Source organism: Crinia signifera, chromosome 4, assembly GCF_055691185.1.
Source record: "Crinia signifera chromosome 4, ASM5569118v1, whole genome shotgun sequence".
NCBI lineage: Eukaryota > Metazoa > Chordata > Amphibia > Anura > Myobatrachidae > Crinia > Crinia signifera.
In genome coordinates this window covers 130,413,213-130,431,109 of record NC_139220.1, presented here as the reverse complement: position 1 = coordinate 130,431,109, position 17,897 = coordinate 130,413,213, and positions in this window count along the sequence as shown.

Genomic DNA, 17,897 nt, shown 5'->3' with positions numbered 1-17,897 from the left:
TACAGGCAACCAATGGAGGGACTGGCAGAGCGGATCAGCAGACGATGAGCGTCTTGCAAGGAAGATCAGCCTAGCAGCAGCATTTAAAATTGATTGCAGTGGTGAGAGTCTGTTCTTGGGAAGACCAGTTAGGAGACTATTGCAATAATCAATGGGATATAATGAGTGCATGGATAACAGATTTAGTAGTGTCTTGCGTGAGATAAGGCCGTATTTTGGATATGTTTTTTAGATGCATGTAACATGATTTGGAGACAGATTGAATGTGGGGAAGAAAGGACAGTTCAGAGTCAAGGATGACCCCTAAGCAACGAGCTTGTGGGGTAGGGTAGATTATCGAGTTGTCAACAGTGATGGAGATATCAGGATGGTAACTGTTTTTAGTTGGCGGGAATATAAGTAATTCCGTTTTGGAAATATTGAGTAATGCATAAATTGTTAAAATCCTTTTTACAATGTTTGTTAATTAGCTTCCTTTGTTTATTGTATTTCTCTACAAAGACTCCCACACTGTAACCTGTCATTGAAGCGGGCCAGTCCAGCGCCTATTATTTATTAACCGTTTCTTATATAGTGCAGCATATTCTATTGCGCTTTACAAAAGGAGACCGTGATACAACAAACAGGGTATTTACAGACAGTCAAAAGGTAGGAGGGCCCTGCTCGCAAGCTTACAATCTAGTGACGTCACATACCTGTTGGGGGCGGGGGTTTGCACGTGTTGTCTCACTGTATGTTGGTTTCTATAAATGTAAGAACTGTTTTTGGTTTCTGTATTCCTGATGACTGTTTGGGAGCAAACGGAAACATAGAATACTATGCAAATAAAGAACATTTCTTTATACTGCCAGCCCATGAGTGCTGCGTCATTCTTCAACATCTACACATTTGCCGCTAAGGGCATCTGGCAGTTTACTACTAAAGTGTGAGTGCCAGATCAACAAAACTCTTTATAATTATATTATATATTAATATTCTATAGTATACAAGATCTAAGAAATAATGGCACTCCTGAGGCATAAATACAAATTTCAAAGGTAGTCTAGTCTTTTACCACATAAACATTGTACAGAGTGTATTTCTGATTGATGTTATCTCCATTTTATTTATTTTTAAAACTGCTTTTCTTCAAAAATAAGGACATTTCTAAGTGACCCCAAACTATTGAACTGTAGTGTGTGTATATACCTGTATGCTGCATGTATTTACAGCGTGCAGTATACAGGTAATCTCAGGATAGTATAGACCAGTGGTAGCCAACCCTAGCCCTCGAGAGCTACCAACAGTTCACATTCTCCAGACAACCTAGCTGCTGCACAGCTGCACAGCTGCACTCATTAATCACTGACACATTTTAAAAGATCCACAGATGGAGCTAATTAGCTCACTTGTGATTCTGTGAGGAGACCTGCAAAACATGCACTGTTAGCAGCTCTCGAGGACTAGGGTTGGCTACCCCTGGTATAGACTCTTCCAAATTCTCCAGTGGACCCTACCGTAGCCCAAACTCCAGCCTATCTCTTGGGAAGCTAATCTATTTACCCTGTGCCCTGGAAATACTTATATCCGGAGAGCACAGGTGCTTCTGATTGCACAACCCTGCTGGTGCTATGGCTTCCATAACCTGGTCTGGATCCTCCATATTACCGTATTACTCTAATGTGTAGACGTGCTGTTTCTGCCACACTCCCCCCCCCCCCCCATAGCTTCAAACACCCTCTTGAGCTACTAAATTTGCAGGTGAGCTCTCTGCCTCGCCCACCTCGACTTGTGTCATCCGCCCAGATACACAGCCCTCCACCACTTTCCAGAGATAGCCCACCTCACCTTCCTTCCCTAGCTTAAGCATAGGGATGCTTGGAGGATCAGGACCTACAAACCTCCTGTTAAGGGCATCGTCATTGAGGCACGGTTTCCCCGGACGATGCCTCAACTCCTGCTTAAATGGCTGAAAGGCAAAAACCCAACTGGTTACATGAGCATTCACCTCTTTGTTTGTATGCATGCATTGTAAGAGAAACAATATCATAAGGATTGGACTGCCCACTTAATTGCTAAGCGCTCTTTCTCTACAGTTAAGTACTTGCACTCTTTGGGCAGTAATTTTCAGCTAAGGTAGAGGATGGGCTTCTCTCCATCTTGGGAAATTACTGCTTCTAATCCTGTCCCAGAGGCATCCGTCTGTAACACAAATTGTTTTTTTAGGAGCTTGCAAAACAGGCTCTGTACACAAAGCTCTTCTTACATGCTGCCAAGCTTTCTCCACTGGTCTAGACCACGTTATCTTGTCTGGGGACAGTTTTTTTGAAGACATTCTGTTAGTTATCAAGGAGAGCTGACTGGCGCTTTCCTTCCAATGTTTTAACAGGTTTACATGGTAGATTTGTACCTCCCTCTTGTCAACCCTTGTAATTGACCAGTCTCACCACCTCTATGATCTCATAAGGGCCCTGCCATTGAGCATACATCTTACTTTCAGTAGTGAGTACAAGCACTAGCACTTTGGGCCTTATTTTGGTTCATTCTTTCTGACCAAATCCTTCTTAGATGGACAAAACCATGTGCACTGCAGGGGGGCAGATGTAACATGTGCAGAGAGAATTAGATTTGGTGAGTTATTTTGTTTCTGTGCAGGGAAAATACTGGCTGCTTTATTTTTACACTGCAATATAGATCTCACTTTGAAGTAAAACCCCACCCAAATCTAATTCTCTCTGCACAAGTAACACCTGCCCCACCTGCAGTACACATGGTTTTGCCCATCTAAGAAGGATTTTGTCAGAAAGAATGAACCAAAATAAGGCCCAATGTCTACCGGGTTAAAGCACCGGTTGACTGAGGTGACATTATACCTTTTTGTTTCTGATGTTGTTGAGCCCTTTCCATGTGTTCGTTCAGGAGTGGCACAATCTGCCTTAGACAGCCCGTATAATTGGGACACAAAATGAACGATGTTAGGGTCCTGACAAGGTTGTTCTTCACACCCTTCTTTTAAGAGATCCAGAATCCCTCTGGGCTGTCTCCCATAGAGGAACTCAAATGGATTAAACCCTGTAGAGCAGCTGTTCTCAAACTGTGGATCCTGACCTTCTCAGCATGGAGTCGCAACTATGCTGACCATCAGGCTGATGACTTTTCTAATCTGTCAGTGATTCAAGGAGCCTGAAAAATCTGTTGAATTGTCTGTTATTTTAGACTCCTCCCATCATTCTGTGCCTCCACAATGCTGCCTTGCCTGTGCGGTCTCCTGCCTACACATGTGATGACCTTCTGCAGTAGCTTGCTGGGGTCCTGTCCTTATATTTATTGTCTGATGGGGTCCCAAAGCAAAATAGTTTGAGGACCCCTGCTGTGGAGGATTGGGGTACCTCTCTGACCGCAAACATCAAATAAGGTAATAGCAAATCCCAATTTTGTTTTTCTTGTGACACTGCCCTCTTTATCATTTGCTTCTGGGTTTGATGTTACCTTTCTATACGGCCATCTGTTTGTGGTTGTACACAGAGTTGGTAATCCTGTCCTAGTTTTAACAGCTAGCATAAATACTTCATGAGCTTGGAAACCAAAGGGTACCTTGATCTGTTAAAACCTCTTTTGGTATTCCCAAGCCGATATACAGGGTTAGTAGCTCTCTGGCAATGGTGCCAGATTTCATATTGCGCAGGGTTATAGCCTCTGGGTGCCTGGTGGCATAATCAACTACCACTAATACAGTATGTGTTGGGGCCTTCCAGCAGATTTTTCCACTGGCCCGATCTGATCCATACCAATCTGCTCAAAACTCACAGAACTCATAGGGAGGGTAACCAGTGGAGCCATAAACTCTAACTGAGGGATTGTCTTCTGGCACACTGGGCATTCCTGATGATACCTCTTAACTGAGGCATAGATGCCTGTCCAAAAAAACCTTAACTGGATGCGAAGGAGTGTTTTCTCCTTCCCTACATGGCCTCACCACAAATGCATATGTGCAGCTTCCAATACCAACCGTTTAAGCTTTCGGGGAACTAATAACTGATTTACTCTTTTCCCCTGTAAAGTAGTAACACGATACAGCAAATCATTCTTTAACACAAAATATGACACATGTTCTGCTGGTAAAGCAGTAATCGCCCTACCATTATCCACTTTTTCAGTCTCAAAGCCATGTACTCCTCGTGTTGACCTCCTCCTCTAAAGTCTTGTAACAAAATTTTCTAACCAACAGGGTTCCATTGGGCCTCATAGGGCAGTTAAGTCACAGTAGTAGCTCTCCAAGATGCCAAGCTTTAGTAATCTCTGGTTTCTGGCCCCTGAGTTGCCTCAGAGGCAGACTGTCAGAGTCATGCCATGTAACCAGCTCCTGCAGCAACAGGAAGTCACAGCCCAGAATAAATGGATAAGGTGGTCTGGAGGTCACTGCAGCTACCACCTTTTAATGATCAGCCCTGTATGGTTAAGGAGGCATTCCTTGACATCGCCATGGATACACAACACCTGGACCGGAGGCAGGACCTTGTCAGCTCCTGGAGATACCATGTTGGCATCATCAATGGTGAGATCACTACCGGTATCCACCAGTAGCCAGATCTCTCGGCCTTCTAAACTGTAACAATATCAGTAACAGAGTGAATTCTGCCAGGGATACCCCACAGCCACCATGTTGACCATCGACTGAGCCTCTTTGCCTGCACTGGGAGTCGTCAGCGTTGCCTGTTTTGGGCAGTCCCACTGCACATGACCAGGCTTACCACATTTGAAGCATACCATGGGAGGCGGAGCATTTTGTTTAACCAATGGGACCTGAGTTCTGGGCTTTGGTATTGGCATGTATTCTTACCTGGCTTTATTCAACTTTTTACATGCAAAGAAGGAAAAGGGCTGTCTGGGGGAACACACTGATAATTTTTCTAAAATATAACATTTAATAATTTTTATTTTAATATTCCCTATATCAATGTAGGGGAACTTACACACACAGATACATATAGTGTGTTTAAAGAGAGAAGACAATTGTGTTTTAAAAAGTACACAGATGTCTTTCCAAGAGATATGTCTATTCCATGGACAGATATGTGATTTTAACCCCTACAAAATTTCTGCTGTTTATGTAAGTTCCCCTACATTGATATAGGGAATATTAAGATACAAATTATGAAAAGTTATGATTTAGAAAAATGATCAGTGCATTCCCCCAGACAGCCCTTTTCCTTCTTTGCCTGTAAAATGTGTATACCCATGCTGTAGGGAACAGCACCCCCAATACCAATAAAACAATCTCTCCTGGGGCCTTCTCACCCTGTAAAAATCAGCGATCAATCAATTTATAAGGTTGTGCGAACACTCACTACACTCCTTACGGAGTAGAACCCCATTTATTCAACTTTTCCAGAGTCCGGTGGCGCTCAATCCAATCACCACTGCCAGCTCCTCAAATGTCTGGGGGTCAGCCTGATGAACCCACTGCTACACCTAGCAGTCTAACACCCGCATATCCTGTTCCAGTGCGACTCTCTCCACAATTTGTACTGCAGAGTTTTTATCTGGCCGCAACCAGGCCGTGGAAAGCCGGGCTAGTTTAACCCTGGGAGGTTCAGAGCCCTCCAGCCACCAATCATGGAATTCTTGGGCTTTGCTGGGGCCTGTCACTCCAATCCTCTCAAGTATATCTTTCTTTAGATCAGGGTAGGAACGGGACTTGTCCCCAGCCATATGCACCTTGGCCCTCTGTGCCTCCCCTGTTCTACAGGATGCAAGCCTGTCGGACCATTCCTCTGCAGGGAATTCCAGGCACGGGGCTATGTGCTCAAATGTGCACAGGAATGCCTCAGTGTTATCAGCTGGGGTGAGTTTTGCTGGCCCTGTATCTGGGTTTGCTGTGCAGCAGCCATCTGCTGCAGCCCAGCTTCCAGTTCAGCAAACATTTTTAGTTATTCCTCCATATTTCCCAGCACGTCCCCTTTAAGGGTAAAGCTGGGTACACATCTATACAATCCCTGTTTTCTTGCAACCGTTCGACCGACCATAGACACGACGGACCGTCCACAAACAACAGCCGATACGTGCGTACACACCTGTACAATTTTACTTGCGACGACCAATGTACTCCCGTCCGCAAGAAAAAGACTGTACCACCGTACACACACTCTCGATTTGGGCTATTGACACAATATAATATATATATATATATATATATATATATATATATATATATATATATATATATATATATATAAATAAAATTATCATAATGGGCTGGGTTAAGGGCATACCAAAACAAAGAGGTGTGAGTACAGAACCTAAACAAAAGTGAAGGGGTACACGTCTAAAAATTAGTCAGCCGGCAAGGTGAATAAACTTCTATATAGAAATGCCGGCTAGGACTGTATGAATTATCCACAGTGTACTATGTCTGGGAAATTCATGTTCAGAACAGAGCACCTTTGAAACGCTAGACGGAACACATAGACCATAGACGGAACACAGACTCTGTGATACATATTGTGACTAGTCAGCGTCTATACTTTAACTGTGGGGCCAGACACGCAGTGATAACGGTGTTTATTTAAGATTCATTAGAGAACCATCACAGGATAATGCTGCTTAAGGTTCCTGTGAAGTCACATTAGTCACTGTTAACCCCCGTTAATTTATACAATCCTAGCCGGCATTTCCTCTTAACCGACAGTCAGAAACTTATTAGTCTCTGCTGAGACTGAAAAATTGTTTATTTACGTTTCAAGAAACATATACTCTGTTGCCATATTATAACAAAATGAATCATTCCTGGGGAGTCTATATTTATGACAGAGCATAATTTAAACGGAGCAGTTGAAAAAATCCTCTGTTTTAAAATACATCGGTGTAAATTCTGATATATGGTACATCTGATTTCTTCCGAGATCAATTGGAAACAAATTGCGACGACACACATAAGGAAAAGAACAAGGAAAGATACCTTTATAAGGTTGACACCACCTATATTCCTGTGAGTTGGGGTACGCCCACATTTCAAATCTAAAGAAACCTTTATATATGTATACCTTTTACACTTCTGGTGAGTGAGGTACGCTAATTTAGCTCCTCACATTTCTTTTCATGTACGTGATACACGTCACATCTACAAAGATTGTATTTCTTCTTTTTTCTTCTCTTCGGAGCCCACATAAAAAGCCACATTAACTTCAAGCAAGCACAAGACACAACACTAAAGAAACCTTGATGTGCTTCACACCAACTTACTCTAACGTGAGTTTGGTACGCTTACCCTAAAAATCACTCTATCTATATTCGACACATTAACAATTGTAAACTTAGGACACAAAGAAGTAATTTTTCCTTTTTTTCACTTTATTCCTTCATCACGAATACCGATCCATTTGAAACGGACACTAAACCAGAGTGGAATTATATGCCAAGATAAGGAGGACTATACTCCATCATATTTCCAAGCATTCTCCTGTTGCGCCGTATTGTATATCAGTTCCAATTTTTTTCTTGTACACATTTTTTTTTTTTTTTTTCTTGAAAAAATCATAGAGACTAAGTAGTAGACACGGGAGCCCCGCACGTGCTGTTTTTAAACACGCACTTACCTCACTTTGTCAATATTTGTATGTTTTTTGAATATTTCGCAGTTTTAAGTGCATTTAAATAAAGGCTACATTTTATTCTGTATATAGCAGTTTGCCCTAGTCACCTGCCGGCTGATTAATTAGACGTGTACCCTGTCTATATATAGCAGTTTGCTGTATGTCTGGCCCCTGGAGAGATCATGCAGCTAGTGAACGCCCACACGGGCTTTCCAATTTTGGTAGTATAATCGCAAGAACGGCCATCATAGCGATCAAACGTGCATACACACTGCACTTTTGTTCCGATATGGGCCCGGCCGTTCGTATGAATTAAACAGCACTGAACCTTCTACCAAACGACCGAGAATGGACAGACAAGACCATTTTTGGCCGTTCATCGATCGTATAGAGGGAGTTGGGACAGCGAAGGGCCGTTCGACCCAGGACAGAAAAACGGCTCGACGATTGTATAGATGTGTACCCAGCTTAAGCCTAGGAGGTTTAATGCACTATGCCAAACTCATAAGACAGTATCAACGAACCACTGCCTGCTTCACTGCCTACTTAACACAAAATCTCAAACAGTATGTAAATAATGTGGTAGTCCTTTAATCTAACTACCTCTTTCATTTTCTCCAAGTTGCCCTGTCCTTCACTACAAGCACAACTGGGTTTATTAGGCTAACCAATTCACTAAGCACACCACAAGTGTAAACCTTTTCCTGGCTTCCAAGCGAGCTGCACAATGTGTAACCAAGGGGGGGAAAAAACATTTATATACAAGTAGCTGTCTTACCCACAGTTCTCTGTTATAGGTAGTGCCCAGCTGAGATGTGTCCCTGTTTGGGTGCCAAATGTAAAAAGGAGCACATACACTGGATTCAAATGTAGCCTTTGGTGTTTATTTTGGTTAGCAGGTCACAGCATACAAGGTCAGTGTCACAGGCAAGTGTAGTTACAGCAAGCAGCATACAGGTAATCACAGGATAGTGATTACCTGAATGCTCCAGTGGCCCCTACCATAGCCCACACCCCAGCCTATCACTTGGACAACTAAACACTTATATGAGGAGAGCACAGGTGCTGCTGTTTATACCACCCTGCTGATGCTCCTGCTCCAAAACTTGGTCTGGATCCTCCACATTACGCTCGAGTAGGGATATGCTGTCTCTGGCACAATATATATTAATCGATATCAATGTGAAATAATATTTAACGGAAAACCGTCTAATAGATTTTAATTCCGGATGAATACAGTCGACCAGCAGTTGGGATGCCGGTGATCAGAATACAGATGCTAGCATCCAGATGGAGAAAATCCCGACAGAGGTTACATTACCTTTCCCGTGCCCCCCTCTGTAACTCTCCATCCTCACAGTCTAACACTAACCCTCCCCCCCCCGCCCACTAGTGTCTAACCTTAACTCTCATACTCCACCGCCTAAGTTGAGCCCCGCAGCATAACCCTCTTCCGAGTGCCTAACCCTCCCTCCTCTTATGTTCCTCCTCAATGTCGGCATTCCGGCGGTGGTGTCCTGGCAGTAGTTAGCATGCCGGCGTCTGTATTGTGACTGCTGCATCCCATAATTCTAAAGTTCAGAACAGGCCTGAAAGTGGCTATAAATAACCATTTTGTAAGTATATTTATGGTTTCATAAAAAACTTGTTCAATATCAGAGCACAGTTCAAGCATCATCACTTCCAATACACCGGGGGCCTCAGCAGTTACAAATTGGTGAGTGGGAACGTGGTTAATTTAGCTTGTTGCTCCTTGTACAACCATATGGTGTTCCCCAATAATATGCCATCAAACAAATGGAGGTATAATCACTAGAGCTGTATCTTTATTTGTAGAGGCATATACATATTAAGCAGCGTTTTACAGTGAATATTTGGCAATTCACACAAGTCCCTGCCCCCATGTAACTCTTATGGCCTGTATTCCTACAATATGTATACACACGGGGTGAATTTTTGTTGGGAGACAATTAACCTACCAGTATACAGTATATTTGGATTGTGGGAGGAAACTGGAGGACCCGGAGGTAACCTATGCAAGAATAGGGAGAATATACAAACTCCACACAGGGCCATGGTGGGAATAAAACTAGGTATGGCCATCGATGATTTAAAATCATTGATGGTTTATGGCTGATGACAATTACTTTTGCCATCGATGTGGGAGAACCAGATGGTTTCCCTACATCGATGGCAAAGGAGAACCGATGTTTCTTTTTTTCCTCCAAGTTCCTGGGACACGGAGCATAGCTCTGCCCCCGACACCTGGAAGTCCCGCCCCCCACATTCTGAATGGCCCACAGGCCATTCTGTCATATGTAATGGATGATTATTGAAAGCTAAAACTGTCGATGGCTAGCCATCAAATAAATTACTACTATAGATGGTTGGGTGCAGAATCGCCGTCTGCACGGATGGCCACCCCTAAATCAAACCCATGACCTCAGCGCTGTGAGGCAATAATGCTAACCATTGCACCATCCATACTGCTCAGATGAGCTGTATTACAAATGTACTGTAGTAGCAATTTCCTATGGTAGCTTAAGCAGCACTGCATGGTCCTAAGCCATGGATCTTCAACACGTGGCCCTCCAGTTGTTGTGGAACTACATGTCCCAGCATGCCCTGACAGTTTTGGCATACTCTTCTAGGAAAAATGTGGCAATGCATGTTGGAACATGTAGTTTCACAACATCTGGAGGGCCACAGGTTGAAGACCCATGTCCTAAGCATTTACCTGGAGACTTCCAGAGTAATTATAAAGTCCAAGGTAAGATATGATGCATGCAAGGGTGCACCTCCACTCCTGTGGATAGTATGTTTATAAGTCGCAATACTATGGGCATTATTTTTTATAAATGATACAACTGTGGTATTTATGTGTAAAACGGGCATGCTACTGTGGGAATTGTGTATAAGTGGCATGTCTACTGAGGGCATTATGTGTGTGTAGGTATAATACTGCTGTGGGCATGAGGCCGACATATCCACTTACTGGCTCATTCCTCCACACCTGAGAAATGCACACTCATCTGCACCAAATCAAATTAACCATCGCCAGTGGCTCAGCCTCGCTTTTCAGGTCGGGCACTTTCAAGTGTGGTCCATTTGTGTTCCAAGAACGAGAAGTGTACAGAGTGTCTGGCTGTGGAACATACTAACTATACAGGGAAAGCAGCATTGGGGACATGGAGAAGGGGAGATGTGGTCAGCATCCCAATTGTCAGGATACCAGCATTTAGTATACAGACACAAGCATCACCACTGCAGTCAGAAGGAATCGTTACATCTGTCAGAATGAACTTAGGTCTACAGTCATTAGGTCGACCCCACTAGGTCAACTGGCAGGAAGGTTGAACTGATTTAAGGTCGACATGGGGCAAGGTCGACATGACTTAAGGTCGAATTTGCATAAAGGTCGACATGAGGAAGGTCGATTGGTCATAAGGTCGACATGGGTTTTTCACTGTTTTTTGATCCGAATGTCGACACAGTCGACATGGACACAGACATGGCAATGAGAATCGGACCCTCGCATAGCTCGCTTCACTCGCAATGCTTCGGGCACGGTGGCTCGCTTCGCTCGCCACAGCTTTAATAACCTTCTCCACGCCCTAGTGGATGGTAGGGCATGAAATACCGCCTGTCGGCACATGTCAGCTCAAAAAACAGTGAAAAACCCCATGTCGACCTTATGACCAGTCGACCTTCCTCATGTCGACCTTTATGCAAATTCGACCTTAAGTCATGTCGACCCTGGGCCATGTCGACCTTAAGTCAGGTCGACCTTCCTGCCAGTGGACCTAGTGGGGTAGACCTAATGACTGTAGACCTAAGTTCATTCTAATAGATGACCGCTTCCAGTCAGAACACTGGAACTTCAGAGAATCGGGATGCCGACGCCAGGTATGTAACACCTCTCGGGATTCTCCATGCTGGGATGCTGGGTCAGTCTTTTGACAGCATCCTGACTGCCGGGATTGTGTATATATCCCTAAATGGGTATTAGCAGTGCTGGGGAAGTGGCTAAAATGTATTTTAAGCAGAGGTAGAAGGTTTTGGAACACTTCCCTTTCTTGTATGGGGCTACCTCATGTATCATACTTTCCAGTTACATTGGACAGTGTGGTTCTATGGCAGTACCAAACACTGTTCTTGGGTTTATTGCATGAAATATGGTTAGTATTGTTTGGAGGATTCCCTGCTCTGGGGGTGGTGTGGGTGGGGGTGTGGGTATTGCAGGTGTGCTATTGCCGTGGCAGGGTGCACTAGTATGGGGGGATGTGGGGTGGCTGCAAGTGGGGGAGGGTGTTTCCGTTGGTACTGTGTGTATGTGGGAGGGTCGGGGGTGGGTGTGCTGCAGGTGGTCCTTACTTACACTGCATTATCACTTGCAAGTCTCTGAGTGATGCTTTTTTCCTGATGAGAGATTAGGAAGGGGCGATCTTGGCAAGTGTTCCGATGATTGTCTACTAGCCCCGGTCTGTCACTCTATGACTGCACCCAGCGTTATACACACAGGCACTTATTCATATCTGATCGCAGTACAAATTTGTTCTCAAAATGGGCAAAACCATGCGCACTGCAGGTGGGTCAGATGTAACATGTGCAGAGAGAGTTACATTTGGATGGGGTGTGTTGAAAATAAAATCTAAATTGCAGTGTAACCATAGAGCAGACAGTATTTACCCTGCACAGAAACAAAATAACTCACGTTACACCTGCCCCACCTGCAGTGCACATGGTTTTGCCCATTTTGAGAACAAATTTGTACTGCCGTCAGATTTACAGTCAGTGACAGATCTGAGCTATTATATAAGAGATTTGTCCTCTCACAACGATAACTGGAAAAAACTTGCTTCAGATATGCTCCAAAACAGTTACCCCACTTTTGCACACTAGATGTCAGCGTTGCATAAAGCTACTTCAGCATGTATGCTATCTGTTCATTGAAGTAATGCATTTATAGTCATTCTCTCTCTCTATATATATATATATATATATATATATATATACAGAGAAGGGGGGGGTCCGGCAGCTCCACTTATTAAGTTCCTCGGCGGGTGCCCGCTAGCAGCTGTAAACCAGCTATATAACGAATCTAGGGGAAGAAGCAGCACTCCAGCCTTTAAACGAACTCGTGTTTAATCAGTCACAGCAAATAACAGCAACGTTTCAATACAAGGGTGTATTTTCCTCAGGCTAGTGAATCACCAAATTTACTGACCTTATATACCAAAGACCGCGTCTCGTCGACGGCGTGGACGCCGGGATTCACTGACGCTAACCAGTGACGTCACTCTAAACAGCCGCGCTGCGGCAATATTGTATACAACGGTTGTCATGGTGTTATACAAATATAAGATAAAGTGCTAGCAGTGCTACATTTAAGACAAAACTACATATGACGATATATACAAATACATATACACACAGATGAGATTAGAGCCATATCAAATGACTAAATGCGAACTTACGATATATATACAATTATAATAATAGCTCCTTGATTACAGTTAATGGTCTCTGAGGACCTATCCTAAAGAAAACACATATAGAACATAGAATCTTAACGAAGCTTTATGAAAGGACACCCAAACCTGATGCTTCATTCAAACCCCGAGGGGACAATGTATCTAACCACATAATCCATTTACTTTCCCTTTGTAACAGCCGTAACCCCCTGTTGCCACCTCTAATGGATTCCTCAACATGATCTATCATGCGGTATTTTAAACTGAGTAGGCTATGCCCCATCATTGCAAAATGACGGGCTACTGGTTGTGGACTGGTGCCCGCTACCAGTGCTGCCTTGATTGCCGAGCGATGTGCATTCATGCGTTCTTTAAACGCTCGTTCGGTTTTCCCGATATAACTCTTACCGCACGGACAAATTATTTGATAAATCACAAATTTAGAATTACACGATAAAGTGTATCTGATGTTTACGGGTTTCCCCGACTGGGGATGATTAAACACTGCTCCCGGTATCATAAATTTACATGTTACACATGTGCAACGTATGCACCCCAAAATTCTCCGTTTGGACATGACCTCACTCACTGTCGGGGTATAAGTTTTAACCAATATGTCTCTAAGATTACGAGATCTTTTATAGCAGGGCAGGAGTTTCGTGTCAGCAATTTTTAGATCAGGATCTGACCTCACGATGTCCCAGTGATTTTTCATCACCCTGGTGATTTCAGTGCTGGAATTAGTATATGTACTTACCCAGGGAATGAATTTCTGCTGTTGTGGCCCTTCAAGAGGTTTATTTTTGTTTTTAGGGGTAAGCAAGGAGTTTCTATCTAACTGCATTACTTGGTTCTTAGTTTCGTTAAGTAAATCACTATTGTAACCCCTTTTAACAAATTTTTCCACCATCTCTGACATTTGTTTCTCTGCTGTAGCTGCATCTGAATTAATCCTTTTGACCCTCATCAATTGGGATCTGGGTAGGCTACACATGGTGCTTTTGGGATGACAACTGGATGCATATAGCAGATTATTCCTGTCTGTTTCTTTTGAAAACAGGCAGGTTTTAATTAACCCTTCAACAAGATCAATTTTTACATCCAAAAAGTGTACAGAAGACCTACTCCTCTCAAAAGTGAATTTAATAGGACTGGTACTTTCATTGTGACAACTGATGACACTCTCCAATTCATTCACTGGTCCCTGCCAGAAAAGAATCAAATCATCTATGTAGCGGGAGAAGAACACAATCCTCCCCGCTACCTCAGGGCGACTGAAAAACACCTGGTGCTCAATATGGAACATGAAAATGTTCGCCAGGGATGGTGACACTGCCGATCCCATAGAGCAACCTGTTTTTTGAAGAAAAAACATATCTCTATAAAGAAAAAAATTTTTTTCTAAAATGAACTGGAGTAATGACATCAGGAATGACAAATCAGGACCACTATACAATACATGATCAGTAAGATACTCTAATACCGATTCCAAACCCTCTTTGTGGGGTATTGCCGTGTAAAGGCTATTCACATCAATAGTGAATAACCACACTTCACCCTCCAATATTGGTAATGCTTTTAGCCTGTTGAGCAGAGATGTAGTGTCCAACAGGTAATTGGGGTGAGCCCTGATACAGGGCTGTAGTAGACTGTCCACATAGACAGCAATACGATGAGTTAGTGACTCTCTAGCTGCCACAATTGGCCGACCCGGTGGATCCACCAACGATTTGTGGATCTTCGGGATACAGTAAAACGTCGCCACTAGAGGGAATGGAGGAAGAAGTTTGTCCATCAAATCTTTAGAAATCACTTTTTTATCCACAGCTGCAGAAAGAATGTTCTTTAATTCTTTATGGAATTTTTGTGATGGGTCAGACCTTAGTTGTAAATATGTTTGCTGATCCTGGAGGTGTACCATTACTTGGTCGTGATATTTGGAGGAGTCCTGGATCACCAGGGCCCCACCTTTATCTGCTGTCCTGAAAGTGAGTAAAGGGTTATCAGCAAGGTTTTTAATAATTTCATGTTCGACTTTGGAGAAATTATTTCTGGCTTTGTTCGGATTAGATAGAATAGGGGTCACATCTTTGTGGACCATCCTCATGTACGTTTTAACCGCTGGGCTAAACGACTGTGGTTCAAAAGTCGATTTGGGAAGTATCTTTGACAACTGCGCTGGAATAGCCGATTGTACCGATATTGACGGTTGTACAGTGGTGGGTATGGGAATTTTGGCATAATGTTCTTTAAGTTTTAGATGTCTGTGTAATTTATGTTTCTCAATCATCCATTGATCTTTATTATGGACTGTAGATGGTATAAAGGAGAGACCTTTATTCAGGATTTTTTCTTCCAATGGCGTCAGCGGGTATGATGATAGATTTACCACCAGGCTATCTACTTTACTGGTGGTTTTGTGGCTCTGCCTCTGCCTTTTGGCTTGACCGCCGCGCCTGGTACGGCTACGCCACCTCCTGCCACTTGGGCTCGGGTACGCGCCCCTAAAGGGAGCCCTGCAGATCCGGGACCCCCCGTCCCTCTACCTCCTTCACTCTCACTATTTGTGGAGTAAAAGTCAGTGGAAGAGTCCTGATCCCTGGGTAACCGATTCTTTTGACGTCTGAAAAACGGCTTCCTCTGTGATGGGTACTTCTGGGGATCAGTCCATCTGTATACCAAATTAGACTCATAATCCGCCACCACTTTAGACTTTTTTTCTTTTTTAAATTTCAGCAATTCGCGTTTGTATGTTAGAATTTGGTTGTTTAGTTTCTCGTACCAATCGGTCTGGGTGTCTGCCAACAATGCCTCCTTATGCTCTGTTTCGAAAGTCACGATTTTATCTTTCACAGTGTTAATCTCTTTGGTACACTGTTCCACTATTAAGGTTATCAAATCAAATGAGCATTTATTAATAATGGCTACCCATTTCCTGCAAAATGCAGGGTCGGTTTTCCCTATAGTTGGGCTATTACGGACACGGAGACCACGGGGAATCATTTTACTTCTATGATAATCACTCAACGTGGAGCCATGTAAAAAATAGTCCGTCTGCCTTTTATGCAGTTTCAGTAATTCCTTGAATAACTCATCACATGGCGTTATTTCTACCGTGTCAGAGGGAGTAAATAATGCTTTCTCTACCTCTACATCAGAATAACTGAACATTTCACCCCTTGGGTAAACCGACTGTTGTAAACCTGGGATTTCTTCACCTGTAGGCACAGGTGCTTCAAGTTCCGCCATATTAACACTTGGCTATTGCCCACAATCTCAGTGAAACCGTGCAATAACGTGCAGCCCTTGTGCTTTTAAAGGTGAAATGAATGTCCATATAAAATGCTTTAACCACCACTGTAACAACACTACTCAATAAACAGTAGACATAACAATCGACATAACAAAAAAGGATGACATCACCTGATCTTCTTTGTTCACATTCAGGGGTGCCTTGACTCTAGAAGATTTGTCCCAAATGGCAAATAATCCAATATACAGAGAAGGGGGGGGTCCGGCAGCTCCACTTATTAAGTTCCTCGGCGGGTGCCCGCTAGCAGCTGTAAACCAGCTATATAACGAATCTAGGGGAAGAAGCAGCACTCCAGCCTTTAAACGAACTCGTGTTTAATCAGTCACAGCAAATAACAGCAACGTTTCAATACAAGGGTGTATTTTCCTCAGGCTAGTGAATCACCAAATTTACTGACCTTATATACCAAAGACCGCGTCTCGTCGACGGCGTGGACGCCGGGATTCACTGACGCTAACCAGTGACGTCACTCTAAACAGCCGCGCTGCGGCAATATTGTATACAACGGTTGTCATGGTGTTATACAAATATAAGATAAAGTGCTAGCAGTGCTACATTTAAGACAAAACTACATATGACGATATATACAAATACATATACACACAGATGAGATTAGAGCCATATCAAATGACTAAATGCGAACTTACGATATATATACAATTATAATAATAGCTCCTTGATTACAGTTAATGGTCTCTGAGGACCTATCCTAAAGAAAACACATATAGAACATAGAATCTTAACGAAGCTTTATGAAAGGACACCCAAACCTGATGCTTCATTCAAACCCCGAGGGGACAATGTATCTAACCACATAATCCATTTACTTTCCCTTTGTAACAGCCGTAACCCCCTGTTGCCACCTCTAATGGATTCCTCAACATGATCTATCATGCGGTATTTTAAACTGAGTAGGCTATGCCCCATCATTGCAAAATGACGGGCTACTGGTTGTGGACTGGTGCCCGCTACCAGTGCTGCCTTGATTGCCGAGCGATGTGCATTCATGCGTTCTTTAAACGCTCGTTCGGTTTTCCCGATATAACTCTTACCGCACGGACAAATTATTTGATAAATCACAAATTTAGAATTACACGATAAAGTGTATCTGATGTTTACGGGTTTCCCCGACTGGGGATGATTAAACACTGCTCCCGGTATCATAAATTTACATGTTACACATGTGCAACGTATGCACCCCAAAATTCTCCGTTTGGACATGACCTCACTCACTGTCGGGGTATAAGTTTTAACCAATATGTCTCTAAGATTACGAGATCTTTTATAGCAGGGCAGGAGTTTCGTGTCAGCAATTTTTAGATCAGGATCTGACCTCACGATGTCCCAGTGATTTTTCATCACCCTGGTGATTTCAGTGCTGGAATTAGTATATGTACTTACCCAGGGAATGAATTTCTGCTGTTGTGGCCCTTCAAGAGGTTTATTTTTGTTTTTAGGGGTAAGCAAGGAGTTTCTATCTAACTGCATTACTTGGTTCTTAGTTTCGTTAAGTAAATCACTATTGTAACCCCTTTTAAC